The 14,246-nt window shown below is 41.9% G+C and overlaps 1 protein-coding gene across 6 annotated transcripts in view; it reads right to left on the bottom strand.

The window, feature by feature from the left end:
- RARB (retinoic acid receptor beta) overlaps window positions 1-14,246 on the bottom strand; it is a 331,576-nt gene that overhangs the window by 180,456 nt on the left and 136,874 nt on the right. The gene's annotated exons all lie outside the window — the stretch shown is intronic.

The raw sequence follows: 14,246 nt of genomic DNA, 5'->3' as shown, positions 1-14,246 counted from the left end.
TTTTAAAAGCAGAGCTATTTGATCTGCATGAAATTTTAAAAGACCTTTGCACTATGATCAGTGTCACTGACAAGAAGGCAACATTTTAAGATTCGTGAACTATTCACAGTGAGGCCATATACAATGTTCAAAGGGAGGGCAAACCAATACATAAACAAGGAACGAACAAGCCAGTTTGGATAATACACGAACTTCTCCTCCAGTCTCTCACAAAAACATTAACATTTACAACTAAACCACAGCTTCATTACTTATTTAGTTTTCATTTCAATACCTTTGGGGTTCTTGACCAAGTCTCAAGGTGCACACATGCATGCAAAAATATACCAAATATCCTGCCTGTGATTTCCAAACTCATGGATTTATTCAGTTCTGAAAAGCAACAGTATTTTATACAACTACCTAAGGTGCTCTGCAGGGTTGGCTCCCAAGTTCTCCTAAATAACTATCATCCACACTGGACAGACCAGACTCTACAGGGAACATTAGCTTCTCTGGTCGCAAATTCAGAAAAAAATAAAAATAAAACTGGCTTTCACAACTTCCTCCTGACAAGTGTAATTGAGAAACAACAGGGTATTTAATGAATCAGAGCAAGTACAGCCACCTCAACTAGACAAATGATGAGTTAATATCTGATTTTGTTCTTCACACGTAGCCTTTCAGACTGCATGAGCGAAAGGGCTCTACCTCGTACATGCTGTCTCCAGCCAGCCTAACAAACAGGTTGAGAACACAGAGGGAAGACTTGCATCTTCACCCATTTTCCAGTGAAAATAAATTAATTTCCACACGATTATGCCAGATGAGCATCATACGACTGGGAGAGTAGCGTGAATCAGGGCAGAAGGGCTGTTCCCTCCCCATCGTGCAAGCAGAGAAGGCAGCACACACTTTAAGGCCAATGCTGAAAGAAGGGGCTAGCACAACCCCACCTTCCAGCTGGAGGCATAGACAACGCAAACAGCTCTGCTGTCCCGAAGCCTGGGGATGGCAATGAAAACTCAGCCCTTAAGCAAGTTGGGAGAATAAAAAAAAAAAAAAAAAAAAAAAAAAAGAAAAAAGAGCAGAATGGATTCATGCATTTCCTCCACAATGCGCCCATGTAGGGGCCAACCACATTCTGGTCATAAATTCTCTGGCACAGGAGCATTATACCAAGTGAAAGGAATGCCTTTCCATCTGTGTATTTCCCCTAAGGCGCTCACTTGATAATGAAACCAGTTAAGGTCTTTGGGTTCACAATGTTATTATAGTCGGATAATATTTTGTTTGCAGCAGAGCCTGAAGAACTCCTAAGTAGCATATTACAGGCACTATACACCTGTTAAGTCATGGTGTTTCTTCTGTAAGTGGACAAATCTGTTTTAGCCATCTCCAGAGATTTTCCGCTCACAGTTAATTATGAAGCGCTGACTGTACTCATTTCCTGATCTTAAAGGGAATCTATAACAAATTTATGCCACAGGTGAAGCCTGGTCCCTCTGTCCCTCAGAAATACTAGCAATACTTCTAATGGCCCTGGCTGCCCTCCTTCCCCCAGCTCTCCCGGTGGCTGTGCTCCAACGCAAACCACGCACAGACAATAACAAGCGATCAGGAAGAAAGCACACGCTTCTCATGGGCTGACCGAGCCTAGCATTTTAGAAAATTAGTTATTACGAACACATCTGAACACACACAAAAAGTGGCACGGGTGGCCAGTCAAAGGGCCTTCTGACGAGGCCTGTGGTGAACATCGAGATGGACGGGCCTGGTTCACCACTGCCCCAGCTGCTCCCCAGCCAACGATGCCCACGTGCAGAACCACCGGGCACCGCAGGAGGATTTTGCTCACCCTCTGTGCAGGCACCCGCTGTTACACAGGTGACTACATGCCTCCGAGCAACGTCAGGAATCGCTTTGTGTACAAAGAGAGACTCATGGGGTCAGGAAGAAGTTTGTCCCTTGTCTAATTCTCAACTCGTGGGAGCCCCTTTCACCCTTTGATACGTATCCCAGCACACAATTTTGATCAAAACCAAAACCGTGTCTTGTACAGTACAAGATAATCTGAAATCACGTCAGATAAGATAAGCATTCTGGGGGAAAAGATAAGGAAAAGCAGTCCATCCTAAGAAAAAGGGCTACTTTGTTCTGATAAACTGTTCTTCACGCTTCTTCTAACAGGCTCATGTCTGATCCCAGGCACAAGTCCTTGGAAATAAGTCTCCCTGACCTTAGGGACATATGTTAGGTCAATGGTTCCCAACTTTCCGGACCAATAGACAACGATCAACATTTTTCTCAAATCGTCAGACACGCTTACCGTCAACCTTCTGATCGGAAGCCTGGTGAAGGTGACATGACCCAGCAGAGTGGCTCTAACTTCTTCTCTGTTACTTCTGGAGACGACCTGCGCTCTGCAGACCACAGACGAAGACCTCCAACCTCAGCTGGTTCATCTCAGAGAAACTTTGAAGCAGAGTTCTTTCACCAGCTCCCACATTTACAAGCTCTTTTATACCAAATACCCAGGCGACACCTACCTCCTGTGTCACCATCCAGGTTCAACCTCCCTTCCCAGACTGACCATCTCCCCTTCTCCTGGCTACCAAGAACGAGCCTAGCCTTCCTAGAAAACACTTCCGCATCCCTCTCACTGCAAAGACAGCGCCTTACCGAAGGTGCGACCTTTCTACGTGGAGGATAAACGCAAGGCAATGTCTCTAGTAAGAAAAGAGGGAGCAGAAATGTTTTCTGTTATTTTACACATACATTTGTTTGCTTTTGTATGGGAGGAAAGCACAGAACCACCGCAGGTATCACTTTAAAGAGAGACACAACCAGACAACTTGCGGTAAGATTTAAAGAAAAAGACTAACTGAAGAGCTCTTGGGTAAAGGCAGCTGGAGTGGGACAGGCGGACTTAGACCTGAAACTACAAGCGAAAAACGGACTTTGGATGCTGAATTCCTTGTGTGATTGTACATCATTGTATAGCTCTTTGGCCACCCCAAACAAGAGACCTGACCCCAACAGTACATTTTTCTTCCAGAAAAAAAAAAAAAAAAAAAAAAAGCTATACCCCAAAATTTGTTCAGTGAATCCAGCCAGAAAGAAGAGACATGCATAGCAGGGAGTCACTGCTGAACTTCAGTAGAGCAGTTTTAACAACTTTGTTCAGACCTTCTGAAACATTGTTTTCCAAAAGAAATTTACCTAATAGGGACACACATTTCTTATCATTTCATTGCTTTCATGTCGGGACTATAACTGCGGAGATTTCTAGGCAGTATAAGATGTTTCACGGTCCAGACGTGACTAAAAAATGGACTATCAAGCAACATCTAGGGAGAAAAAAATGCACATATCTCACTCTGTATTTTAGTGATAACGCTCTTCCTGTGTACAGTTCATGATGTTTGCAAATTCTGGGTTATCCAGTGTATATTTTCAGCACTGTTAGAAAGGCAACAACACATACATTAAGAATGCTTCACAATTTTGACAGAAGTTTGGCAGAAACCCATATTAAACTGCCCTTAGTAGTGACTTTTCCTATACATGCACACTGTTGATGGACTGCCTCATTTAGGCTTTTACCTTTGTTATGGAACACTTTAGCTATGTCTTGGCCGACAAGTAAAAATTCTTTGGTTATTGGAAAAAAAAAAAAGTGAAACGGGGAGTATTTCCCATATAATACTTCGGTACTTGTGGATTTGAACAAAATTGAACATTTTCTGTGACTTGTGCTATTGCTGTATGTTTTAATTTACTTTCCCAAATACCTTATAGCAACAGTTCACAATTTTTACTGCAAGTAAATACAATTACCTATTCTTAAAATCAAAGATATTGCAATATGTTTTCACCAAGTTCGTCCAAGTAACTACATATTAAAATGGCAAACATCCCTTCAAATAACATCCTGGCAGAGCTTGCTTCTTCTGCAAGTAATAAAAGCGGATGAGAGCAAATCGTGCTCCAAGATGTTTGGCTGCAGTGGTATGAGACAGTTGATGTGTTCCAAATGTCTGTCAGATTACTTAGCAAAACCAACCACTGTTAACCAATAGTGAAATCTTTTTCTTTGTGGTTTAGCTACATTTCTGTTTTTGTTAAACAGAAGAAAATTGCCAATTAGGTGGACTCTGCTGGACCATGCAGCTCAGGGAAACAGACTGTCAAACTGACTGGCTTAGTTAAGAGTTAAGAGGACGCAGTTCAATTGAAGTTCAATTACGATACTTAATCGATCACTGACTGCACATGCAGGTTTGGTGAACTAAGTTGCAGCATCTTACCCTTGTTCTTCACAATAATCACGTCAGCCTCCACAGTCTGCCCCATTTTTAAGCATTCAGACTTTTTTTTTTTTTTTTAAAGCACCACGACAAGATTTGCATTCGAGGATGTCAGCATTTCTTCACCTCTAACGTTTGGCTCAGAAGTCACGTCCCTTTTCTCGTACTCTTCATACGTCTGTCTTTTTTTTTGATTCTAAACTACTTGGAACAGAGATTGCATCTCCCTCTTTGTTTGGAAATTCTCTAGCAGTTTGTGCATTGCAGCAGTGTAATAAATAAAAAGTAATAAAAATGTTAGGAAAGTCCTTAGAAAAGTCCATGTTATTTTTACAATTACTCATACTGTCGCTATTTTGGAAACAATGCCAGGAAGATCTAGAAGGGGACTTATAACAGTTTCTGTAAGAATATGCAATCGAAATGATGATGTTACCAAAAGCAAAATGTTTTGCAAGGTGTACAGCTTCTCATGCTGCTTTTTCAAGTGCTTCTAACAGATGTTCAATTTCAAGTGGTCTGCAGATACCAATAGGCTTATAGTTCTGCATGAATCGGAGCAGCAGATGTGCCCTGCATTATGTTTTGCTATTCCCTTTATGAATTGATATGTCACCCCGTGGGTTTATAGCTAGTTAATTTCGCAATGACATCACTATTTCTATATTTTTAATGATTCTCACAGGATTTAATTTCTCAAATAACAGAACTCTTGATCCTGGAATTGCAATGTGAAAGCAATATATAATAAACAGATTTGTTTACATGATACAGTCCTATTTCCCACCAAATGCCTTCACTGATAGCTTTTAGGTAATGCTGGTATGCAGGTGAATTCTTCCAAAGACTGCAGATTTACAACATGGCCTCGTTTCAGGACTCCAGACTTAATGACCATGCATCTCTCTACAGGATCGTTACACGCAAACAAGTACCGCTCAGTGCTTGGAAGGAAGGAGGATAAGAAGGGAATAAGAATAGAAATAATGGGGATTTCCACTGGTTCTGCTGTAGCCCCTAGTCATTGCCCTTGCCAGAAATCTCGCTCCATGGTGGGGCGAGTTTACTAAGTACACGGTACCCAAATAAAATCACAATGGGAACTGCACTGCATTTTCCACTGACTGTGACAGGGCAGCACTCTGTCTTTTGGCTTGGACACTCTCAGTCTTTAAAGGAAGCCAAGTCTTTTCTCCCTCGAATTCAGATGCAGAGGTTCATAAAGCAGGGCCAGCCTTTGTGGGGAACCTCTGATAACTCCTGCAGGCTGTGCAGACCGGGCGGCAGGACATCACCTTCCTCCCCTGGAGTATTCAGTAGCGTTGAAGGACATCCTTCTTTCTGTTTCTAAATACAGGGTGGAAAATGTGATGCTACTACAGCTATTTTTAAAGGATCTCTAGCATTTCCTTCATAAAATATATTTTTTAGGGATTTGAAAATTGACTGGAAAAAAAACATTATGAGTTGGAAAAGGTCCTAGTGAGGTACTTTATGTCAGGAAGCCTTGGAACATACCTGGACTCTTAACTTTGAGAGGTGAAAACTGCATAGGCATATTCTTTTTCTCCCCATGATACCTCAAATTATATTCCCAGATTACTGCAAATATAAAAATACATCTTCACTAAAAGCCAGCTTTCCCAAAGCATTTCAGACTTAAATTTACAGAACAAACATTATGTGCTCGAATGTGCCCCTACTGATCTAGCTGAAAGATCAAGCCTTTCATTCCTGAGGAGCAACGAGGTAATTTTTGCACGGGTAAGGAAGACGGTGATCTCCAGCTGTGACCTCAGGCGGTCCCTGCAGCCCTCACAGGAGCTGCGCACCCACGCTGGGCTCTGAATCCATCCCTGGGAAGGGAAGAAATGAGGGAAGTATTTTTGTGAGTTTTGCACAGCATTTCTCCTCTTTTCAAAAAAATGTTCTGCGTCTTTATTGCTTGCAGTTCAGATTTCTTTGAAAGAGTAAGTATGAATGTTAGTGCGAGCCTCAGGCCAAATTTAAACATACCAAGCTCCGGAAAGCTCGTGCTGAGGTCAAATCTAAATTTGACTGGCCTTCAGCACTGAGAAATGTCAAAGAACAAGCTCTGCTTGGAGGTCCACACCTATCGTTTGCATACATTAATAGCGCTCCATCTAAATCTAAGCTGTAAGCAAACATGTTGTGTAGCAGGCCACACAGAGTCCATAAACATCTCAAACTACTTCCGAGCTCTGAAGCATATTTCTCAAAGCTGTGGCATCCCACAAGTGTTCAAGAGGCACCTTCCCTCCCTCCACTGCACCAAACCAAACCCTTCCTCCCTTCAAGTCCTAATTCCGTCGCCTGAACTGAGCTTTTCTCCCCCAAAAGCTCCCAGCCTGGACCTTCGTCTCTCTCTCCCAAGTGCCTCAAACTACGGGATGAACATCACACTCAACATCTTCGCTCCTCCAGCGTACCTGCACTACTTAGGCTGGTGGGGCTCACTTGTGCAGGCAGTTGGGACTTCCTGGGGGGCTCTCCCGAGAAGCAAGGGTCACCGCAAACCTGCCAGAGTAAGCCGAGGGTGCACTTCTTGGGCCCAGCCGTCTCCAGCACGGAGGCATGGAAAGACAGATGCTGACAGAACAAGAATGCCAGGACCACAGCGCTTCCCTCCTTCACCACCTGAGCTCCTGGCCTAAACACACAACCTGCTGACCATGGGGAGCCTGTAAAAGACCAAGCACACACCTGTGGCGGGTGTGAGACACGTTGCTCGGGGCACCATGCCCAGGTCTCCGACACGGCAAGGGCAAGCTCGGCAGACTAAGCTGGAGGAGATTCGGCAAGACTGAGACCAGCCACCGAAAATATCTGGCCCATTATATTCAAGGTACGTCCACTTTCTAAAAATGCATTACCTAGACAAAACAGTTGAGTATCTTAGGGATGCAGGTTTGGGTTTTCTGACTATTTCTGATATTTACTCTGACATTTCCTCTGAACGTACGTGGTGTTTTGAAAGGAAAGGAGATTTCTGATACTTAAGGCCTGTCCTTCCTGTTTGTTGGTTTACCCCAACCATAAGTTTGCACGTGAATAAAACTGTTGCCTTACGTCTGATTTCAAACATGTGGTAAAGGAGAATCTAACAATTTTATAAGATATAGTTACTTTTGTAGAGGGTGAGTTTGCCTTCGGGAATTTGCTCTGACTAGATTTATCACAAGTTTTTTGAACCAGATAATTTTGTTTGATAGCACATCTGGCAGCATCATAAAATCTTGACGTCCCAAGCTATTACACAGGAATTACTTTTGTAAATCATTTATGAATATTACTGATGTAGGCCTATTCTGAGCAGTAAGAAAGGAAACGGAGTGCTGAAGGACAAAGGAAGGGAAAAAGGATTCCCTACCCTTTCAAGATTCAGCAGATAGGGTGGGTATTTATCATTTTAAATGGGAAACATGCTGTCATTGACACAGCTGAAAAGCCCACATAATACAAGTTATTCCCTAGACAAGCAAAAGGGAAAGAAACTCTAGACGAAGAAAACAGTAAGTCTGTCTCTCATGATGGAAAACTGCCCTATCCGAATCTTAAATAAATCTTCCCAATTAAATGCCACATACTGCTAAAAGCATAATAAACACAAAATAGCAACCCAAAAATGAGTAAAGGAGAAACATCTGTACCAAGGCCAGCACTGGGGGGGGCCAGGAGAAGGGGGAGATTTACAAAACCTCCCCAACGACACGTCTTTTGGGCACTGCAATGTGACTGAATGGAAACTCTCCATGTAATTAGAATAACATGATTAGGTTTTCTTAAACTGTCGTTGCTGAACGTATACCTCCAAATGGAAACTTGGCAAAATGTGAGCTAATAGTTCATGATGTTAACAGTGAACATCGCCCGATTAACAATTTCGGAGGACTGCACCTATTGATGTGGACTGGAAACACAACACACGCTCTGCAAACTTGCAGCACTGTTACCCTGCCAAACTTCATGTCTGGCCTTATATTCCTTCTGAGAGGTCGACTGCGTATTTCATATGCGATGTATGAATCCACACTGGACACACGGTCATGGGGTGGAGGGTGTAAATCTCATGAAAAAAAGGATGGGGGCTGTAAAGCCCGCAGGCAACAGGTCCCCCAGTACAAGCCAGTGTGGGGACTGGAACCAGCCCTCCAGTGCTCCTCGCCAGTGCTGGGAGTGCCTGCACGTTATTTGTGTTGGGCCACAGAAGAGGAAAAAGGTCGTTAGCAATACTACGCTGAAACATATTTCCAGCCTTAGGTAAGACGGCATTTTGTTGGGGAATTTCCTTGCTCCGGGGCCCATAATGAGGGAAGGAGCAATTCTCTGACAGGCCTTATTCAACTTCCAAGCGCTAGGCTCTTCCAGACCATAGCAAATCTAGGAGAGAGGCACAGAGCAATTACGGCGCACATGCCAGAATGACACGATCCACTCCCCGTGCGAGCCCAGGGAGGTAGGCAATCTCCACGTTCGGCTTCCTCCCAGGAAGCAAATTCCTGCCTTTACACACCCAGAACTGATTTCTTTCAGATGAGCAAGCTGCCTGCTCCAGCCCAAAGAGCGGTGCATCCACACGATGCCGAGGACTCACCTACAGGACGAGCAACCTGCTGCGTTCAGCGCAGAGGTGCTCCCATTTACTTCAGAAAGTGACAGGGCTGAAATAAGTTCTAACACACCTGAACGATACGTTTAAATTGTTGACAGCTTCAGATTAATTGCAATCAGAAAATGATAATGTGATAAAACTTCATTAATCAAAGAAGTATGGATGCTTTCAAGCTACAGAAAGAAGCCAACCAGGAGAAAATGAATGTAAAATAATAACAAGGAAAATAATAAAAAGCAAACAGAAGAACTGAAAAGCAACAGTGGTTTCTAAGGTCATGAATGATAACTGCAGGGGATCATCTGGACATTTCTCCTTAGACTTGCCAGCATGAGGCAACGCTGGCTGTAGCCGAGAAACCTGATATTCATATTGTGTTTATCCCCCTCTCTCTGAATGCAAACACATGTTCTCTGTTCTCAATAAAGATGTGCAACACATGCACTGGACAGGTAAAGAAACCTTAAAAGCTAACCTGCTGATTGCAGATGTGTAAGTGACTATGGAGCACACCTTCCTAAGACAACAGGACTGGAAGAAAGGGAGGACTCGGGACAAATTAAAAAAACTTAGAAGGCAAGAAACAGCTCACTGCAATCAAGCAAGGGAAGTTTTTTTTACAAGGGTAATTCATGTACGTTTTTTCTAATTCAACTATTATTATTTTAGACTTTTCCAGAGTTTCAAAGAGTGATGAGGGTAGGTTCTTTGTTTTTTTTTTGTTTTGTTTTGTTTTTTAACTCCAATACAGACAGCATTTGCCTCCGTAACTATGCCAACTGAAGAAAATCCATCATGTATTAACCATACTCCAACCTCCAACAGAAATATTCCCCATCTTGTGAAGTAAAGTGAGATGTGGGAGTCCTTGACCTTCTAAGTAATTAAGGGAAACAGAGACATTCTTGTTTTTATTAGAGAGACACTAAACTATTTGAAAATAATTTGAATAGCTGGAGAATTAGTGTATTTGCCTGTTCATGAGTAGTGCAGATAGTTTAGAGTTCTCTTGGGGGCAACACATCGTAATGAATATCTGCTATTCATATTTAATGTAATCTGCCAAAGAGTGCTTTTGGGAGGACTTTCTGTGTCAATATAATGATTAACAACAGAACTGGAAAAGCAAATGAATTCCTGCAACGGGTGGGGCTGGCAAAAATATCTTGCAGTACTACACCAGGAACACTGGATTTGACTGTACTTTTAATGATATCAGTGGAAAATCCATTTCCCAAGGAAAAAAAAAAGCAAGCAATCTTTAAGTTGGAGTTCAAGTGGTAAATAACCAGCAGTAACGGAGGGCAAAAACAATTCCAGCAGAAAACAATGCTTAAAACCACAATCTGCCTAGCCTGAGTATGTCTGAAAAGCCTCAGATGCAAAACTGGCTATTAAATATAAAAATTAGTATTTACGTAGCACCACAGCACTATCCAAAAAGTAATGTCATAGCAAGTTCTTTGTCTACCTTTTCCAGATTCTCAGGTGATCCTATTTTCCATATGTTTTCTCTAACCTAAAAGACTTACATAAAAAAAAAAAAGCACAGAAAGTCCTTTATTCTTTCTTTACAATGCACTTTTAAAACACCCCAGACTGAAAAGTATGGAAAAGCTTGGCCAAAATACAAGTGACTTTAGTACTGACTTTTCTCCTTGATATCCCAACAGCCCTCTAAATAACACATTCAGATTTTTTTACTGTGTTTATTTTTTAATACTATCCGGATGAAGCAATCTTACTAAGTTTATGCAAGTTCTAGGACATCCCTGTACCGTGCTCACCGCCGTCCCCTGTCCCCTTACCAAACTACTCCTGCTCCTTGCCCCTCGCAAGCAATGAAGGCAGAACACGAGGACCCAAAGGCTCACGGGGGCAGCCTACAGACCAGAAGGTGTCGGGGACCAGAGGCAGAACACAGGCTTGCTCCCGCTGAATGCCACGGGCTATGTGCATCACCCAACGCAAGCAGGAGGCTCAACTCAAGCAGAAGGAGAACAACGGCCAAAGTGTTTTATTATTTAGTGGCTCCCACAGTGTCTGCTGCCCAGGACTTGCTTTAATTTCATCCTGGGCACACTTGGGGATTATGCAAATCACAGCATTAGCTCAGATTAATGTTTTTTCCTCTCCATGCCAAGGTCTCCCAGCTCACACCAACCGTCTTTTAAATAGGTTGAGTGCAGGCTGGTGGTGTTCAAGCTCGCACTGAGACAGATAGGCATCTGAGTGACAGCAACTCATTTCCTCCCAAATCCAGTCCTCCCTGTAGCTCCAGGACTGCTCTGGCCTGTGGTTGTCTTCAACTGTGTTAAACTAGTACAAGCTGACCATTTTGGCAAAGAAATATTACAGAAATGAATTTTACAAGATGCTTTACCAATGGAGCAAGTGGATCCATCTGTGCTGAGGTTCGCCTGTAAAACTGCAACGCTGCCGCTTGCTTTGTGGCTCCATCAGCTGTGCTATAAAGACAGCGTCTTCCTCGCTGGCTTTCAAATGAGCAGATATACCCCAATGATCTGCATGGCTTTTACATACCTTTCTCAAATTTCAGGTGGTTCTTCACTTGCTTAGGATCTTTTTTCAGCTGTTTTTTGTTGTTTTTGCTGATCTTGTTTTATGTTTTTTTGTTTGTTTGTTTTAACTGATCTTTATAGTCTTTCTCTAGAGATTAAATGCATTAGTTACAACCATAATGGACATTTTATAAAGAGGGTAGCTCTTCCTAAGCTGGTATTCTCATATTTTAAACAGTCTCCTTACTGGTCTCTGGCAACATCAGTATCAATGCCAGGTCTCGTGCTGGCAGGATGAGATGCTTCTTCCAGGAATGACAGAGAGAATTGCCCGTGTTAACATGATCTCCACTCACCTGAATTTCACTTAAGCAGCTTTTACTTTAACAAGATATTGTGTTACAATCTTTACCAAAATTTATTTACTCCCCCTCCTCCAGGCATTTCACTAACATTTTGTGATCTTCCTATTGCAGACGTACAAGGCCCAAGGCTTGCAGGACCTGTTAAGTGTGCTGTTCCCAAAGTCCTGCAGTGAGATCTGTTGGTCTGAGCTAGGCTGTGGCATCACCCAAAAAGTGTAGGAAGGCCTCGCCTTCAGCTTCCCTCCCTGCCAGACTTCAACCCAACTCCAGAGAGAGTTTTCTAGAAAATACGTGGAGGTTTCTAAAGGATTCAGGTGCGAGAATTACACAGTCCAAGCACTGAAGCAGAAAATACCATTTCTAGATGAGCTAAGCCGTAATCTCCAGAGACAATCTTTGCTAATTTTTTTAATATAGAAGTGATTCCTCATTATCAATACAACCACAGAAGCCTGCATGACATCTGATCTCAACAGTGGCAACACAAGCTTTGTGCTGTATTGGACAAGTACAGTGCCAAGTAAATCAATCGGAGTTACAGAAATAATGATCTTCTTGACCATAGTCTCTTCTACTTATTCAGTGCTAATGCATAGGTCACATATGCATAAAAGTAATATTTTTTTCATCTTCTGACCTCTTTAGCACTGTGACCAACCCTCTAATTATGAAGTATTTTGCACTATGTATCTCAGTATAAAAACAGAAGTCAAGTCACAGGGCATGGAGGTAACACCATTATTAACATCAATGAAACTAAATCACTCTGCATCAAACTCCTGCTCTAAGTTCTCTGTGCTCACATAATTAATACATCTAATATGCTGTTGTCTGTTGAATAGAACTGGAGATACCTACTTCAACTGTAGATTAACATAACCTCGTATCATGTTGCATTATGCTATCTGGCATAATGGAAAGCTGACAATGAAGACAGTAAAATACAACAGAACAATAACGTGAAAGCTTAAATGATTGTAACTTTGGGAAAAAGCTGTTGAACTGCATTGTTTTAAAAAAATATTAGAAAGATTTTTATAGCACTCCTATAATGTAAAATCATTTCTGTTGGATTTAGCATGAATGGAAAGAATGTGAAAGATAAAAATGCAATAGCCTAAAGAATATATGGTGCACATGTTTGGCCAAATTTTGATTTCTCCAGGTCTTTGCAAGCGAGATCTATATTTTTCAACTATCCATATAAGTTCTGATGTTAGCAGAGGCCAGTCATACTGACCTCTGCCCACTGGGCGGATTTATCGTAAAAGGACAAAAAAAAAAAATCCTCATAATGCCCACAACAAAAAAGAAAGACATAATCCAAAGCTCAACCTGCTTGCTTCCCAGAACTGGTCTCTATAATTCTAGTGATATTAACCCTAAACTTAAGAATCAGAAGTCTACAGAATTGGAAACAAAAGAGATTGTCGTTACCAAAGGTAAGCAAACAGAGTAACAAAGACCAGAAGAGTAATCCTGCAGGGGACTGTGTCTGAGAAAAAGCTCTCATTCCAGTCACCCTCCTCAGTATCTCATAATTTTAGCTCGTATTTTCAAACACTATTGCCTTGAGTTATGCACAACAGCTGCCAGACTGCCGTGCTCAGTCAGCAGATGCAGACCCAAGAATTCAGTATTAGCTTCTTATTTTGCGTATCTACAGAAATTCACACTTAGTACTACTTCCCCTCTCCTCCCCCCCCCCCAAGTCTGAACGTTAACTGATTTATTTATCATTAGTAACTCGTCTGCCACTCAGTCTTAATTCCACATGAACAACTCATAGATAAGAAAAAACCCACATACTAACCATTTATGTTTGGCATTTATCAATGTACATTTCAAAAAGAAAGTTCCCATTAACTGATAATACTATTTCTGCAAAAGATGAGTGTTCTTGCAGTATCAGGGGATAAATTCAGTATGGTATTCTGAAGAGTATCTAAGAATTTCTGAAAGGATTGGAAAGCCAAAGTTATTTGTAGACCTAGCTTAAGACATTTTGTTTTTCCATCTCCAATAAAAATAAAACAGGCCAAACACAGGCCTGACCTGATATACCTATTCTCACATGTGAATGCATGAAAATTGCCTGCATTAGCTGGAGAAAGCAAAAACAAAACACACGCATGCACAAACACACCTTCAAGACTGCCCAGTCTTCAACTATATATATGTGAGACACAAAGCCAGAATTAGTATTTAGGCAGCACAAAAACCACGACTTTACTCTTGACAAGCTTTTTCTTCACTGGGGTTCCCCATTCACATTTGCAGCTCTAACTTCACATGCCTTCTATTGACTGCTGCTTTAACAAGTCTCCTTCACCTTCAGTAAGGAGCACAGTTCTGCAAGGTCGCTGTTCAGCCAAGACTTCTCATACTGAACAATCACAGTAATGCATTTAGACAAACAACTTCACAACTGACCTGC

Source organism: Anser brachyrhynchus (genome assembly GCF_964034855.1).
Source record: "Anser brachyrhynchus genome assembly, chromosome: 2".
In the NCBI taxonomy this organism is placed as follows: domain Eukaryota; kingdom Metazoa; phylum Chordata; class Aves; order Anseriformes; family Anatidae; genus Anser; species Anser brachyrhynchus.
The sequence above is the reverse complement of the archived record's forward strand: the minus strand, read 5'-3'. Positions and strand labels throughout refer to the sequence as shown.